This window comes from Vicugna pacos, chromosome 5, assembly GCF_048564905.1.
Source record: "Vicugna pacos chromosome 5, VicPac4, whole genome shotgun sequence".
Taxonomy (NCBI): domain Eukaryota; kingdom Metazoa; phylum Chordata; class Mammalia; order Artiodactyla; family Camelidae; genus Vicugna; species Vicugna pacos.
The window spans coordinates 51,538,792-51,542,196 of NC_132991.1; the positions used below are offsets into that span (position 1 = coordinate 51,538,792).

Below are 3,405 nucleotides of genomic sequence, written 5' to 3' on the forward strand. Positions count from 1 at the left end.
CTATGTACTTCTTGCCTCTACACATGCTTAAACTACATTAATATCAACATCACTCACCAGAGTGGAATAATTTCTACAGTTGATGAACCCACATTGATACCCAAAGCCCATAGGTTATACCAGGGTTTACTCTTGGTATTATCCATTGTATTGGTTTGGACAAATGTGCAATGACACGTTTTTATCATTATAACATCATACAAAGTATTTTCACTGCTCTAAAAATGCTCTGTTCTCTACCTGTTCATCCCTCGCAACCCCCACACCTGGCAACTGTTTTCTTTTTACTGTCTCCATAGTTTTGCTATTTCCAGACTATCATTTTGTTTTCTTACAATGTCTTTGTCTGGTTTTGGAATCAAGTTAATCCTGGTCTCATGAGTTAGGTAGTAGTCCCTCAGCTTCTATCTTCTGAAAAAGACTAGAGAATAGGCATAATTTCTTCCTTAAATGTTTGGTGAATTTACCAGGAACCCATCTTTGCCTGGTACTTCCTTTTTTGGAAGAGTATTAACTAAAGATTTAATTTCTTTAATAGATATAGGCTTATTCAGATGATCTGTTTCTTCTTTTGTGAGTTTTGGCAGATTGTGTCTTTCAAGAAATTGGTCCATTTCATCTAGGTTATCAAATTTGTCAACATAGAGTTGTTGAGAGCATTCCTTTATTATCCTTTTAATGTCCAAGGGATCTGTAGTGATGGTCACACTTTCATTTCTGATATTAGTAATTTGTATCCTCTTCCATTTTTTTGTATTTAGTCTGGCTAGAGGCTTATCAATTTTATTTATTTTTCTCAAGGGACCATACTTTGGTTTCATTGATTTTCTCTATTGATTTAGTTTTCAATTTTGTTTATTTCCACTTTAATTCTTAGTACTTCTTTTCTTTTGCTTAATTGGGTTTAATTTGCTCTTATTTTTCTAGTTTCCTGATATGTTATATCTTGAAAACCAACAAACAAAAACATATTCCTAATTCTGTACACTGAAAAAATGTAGAGACAATGACTAATTCAGTCGCTCTGAGCATACCTAGCATCCACACTGTGGTCACTACTATGAATTCTTTCTAAAAGGAGCCAGGGATCCTTGAAGAAATAGATGCCTCCAGGCTCTGGGTAGGAAAAGTCAAGATAGCCTGGATTTCTTGTTATACCAGCAAGCAAAGACGCTCTCAATGACTACTAAAGCCAAGGAAAAGGATTCAGGGTGCAGCTTGAATAGCCTCCCACTGGCATAAGAGGGTGGAAAGGAGAGACTCTTGCATTTATCCTGCTTTTCTTTAACTGTACCTCAGTATAAGCAATTACTTTATATTTGGAAACTTCTCTTTATGGAAGTGTTCATACTAATAAATAAAGCTTTTGAAACTCAAATATTACTGGTTTACATTCCAAGTTAATTAATCAATCTGGAAAATGATCATCAATAAGATTATAAAAGGACTTGGAGAGGGGAGAGTATAGCTCAGCAGTAGAGTTCATGCCTAGCATGCACGAGGTCCTGGGTTCAATCCTCAGTACCTCCACTTAAATAAATAAATAAGTCTAATTACTTACTCCCACCCCAAAAGTGAAACTCTTGACCTACTGTATAGCACAGGGAACTATATTCAATTTCTTGCAATAACATGTAATGGAAAAGAATTTGAAAAGAAAAAAAATATGTATGTATGTATATGTGTAACTGAATCATTTTGCTATACACCTGAAACTAACCACCTACACTTGAATAAAAAATAAAATTTTTAAAAATTTAATAAATAAAAGGACTGGCAGTTAGTTGTTATGTAACTCCTGAGGATGTACACATCACCTCTGCAGTATTCTGATAATGCATTTTGATATAACAATCAGTACACACAAAATACAGGGATCATCACAGGGGTGCAACCAGCACAACCTGAAAAGTGGAAAATCCATTAGAAAACTACCTGTTTTTTTGAACAAAGAATGTAAGATAAAAAGAAAAAAGAAAGAGGTAGACTCTACAGGCCTAATTAAACTTAAGAGACATGTCTAAAATTGCAGTATTTGGACTTATTTGTAACTTGATTCAAACAAGCAAAATATAGAACAACAATGTAGTCAGTTGTAAGATGGTATCTAGAAAATGTGAATACAAGCTGGATATTTGATTATGGATTATTGTTCATCTACACCTCATAGTTACAGCATATAATTATGGTTAATGTACTTCACAAGCAAACAAAAACCTCAAATACTCTATTGGCAATTCCTACAGATCAAAAGAAACATTTTTTTTTTCTTCTCTGGAGCTCATGCCTCTTGGCCTTGCTACATTTTCTCCTGTAGTTTCTCATCTCTACTGTCAGATCCAAAAGAACTGACACTAGAAACCAAAGGCTTTAACTCTAGGAAGACTGTGAGCAGTGGATGGTTACGGTGTTACCTTGCAAATAATGACCAGAGGAAAATCCCAGAATATCTGGGGGGAGTAGGAGCAGATTGCCATTGGGCTATAGGAAAATCAGTTTACATACCAGAATGGGGTGGTTACAAACGGGAGGAAAGCTGGAACAGGTGCTGAGAAACTCAGTTTAGCTGAGTAATAAGAATGGAATCCAGGTTAAAGATAGAGTCAGAACAGATGGAACAAAAGTTGAGCAGTAAGCAATGTTGAATAACCAGAACAGGAACAGTGTCAGAACCAGAATCAAAAAAAATACAGAAATCAGGGGGAGTGTATAGCTCAGTGGTAGAGTGCATGCCTAACATGCATGAGGTCCTGGGTTCAATCCCCGGTGCCTCCACTAAAAATTAAAATAAAATGAATAAACCTAGTTACCTCCCCCCACCCCACCCCCCAAAAAAACCAAACAATACAGAAATCAATTCTCTGAAGAAGCAATAGAGAACAGAATCTTACCGGCTTGTTATGAAGAAAACTTCCCTTGAAGCAAGGGTAATTTTTAAAGCATTGGCCAGAAGCTTTTTCTCAAAACTTCACTTGCCTTAAAAGAATTTTGGTTCTGGGTAGGTAGGAAATTATATGCTGCTTACTACAAAATTATACATTATTCGTTGTACATACTAACTGTAAAAAAAGAAAAGAAAAGAAACCTTAATGGCAGCATATCATAGTGTTTAGGTAAGGAGTAAATAAAATTAAGTATTTAAAGCACATTCAAAGCACTTATTTAAAGCTCCTTAAATGTTATTTTCAAAACAATAACAACTAATATTGAAGGGAGGTTGTGTCTGTAAATTATATCTTGTTGAAGAAGGTCACTAAATCCTGTCATTTCTACTCCTTTAAGGTCTTTAAACTTATTTCTCCTTGACGTCTCTGCTGACATAACTTTAGTTTAAGCCGGTGGTTCTCAGAATGTAATCCAGGGATCTCTGAGGGTTCCTAAGACTCTTTCAAGGGGTCCATGAGG

General features: G+C 35.5%; 1 non-coding gene across 1 annotated transcript; it reads left to right on the forward strand.

Annotated features, from left to right (window-relative positions):
• The first annotated feature begins 2,702 nt into the window (after positions 1–2,702).
• On the forward strand, positions 2,703–2,775 carry TRNAV-AAC (transfer RNA valine (anticodon AAC)). Its single transcript has one exon. It is a non-coding gene; the product is annotated as a tRNA-Val (tRNA).
• Positions 2,776–3,405: the final 630 nt, after the last annotated feature.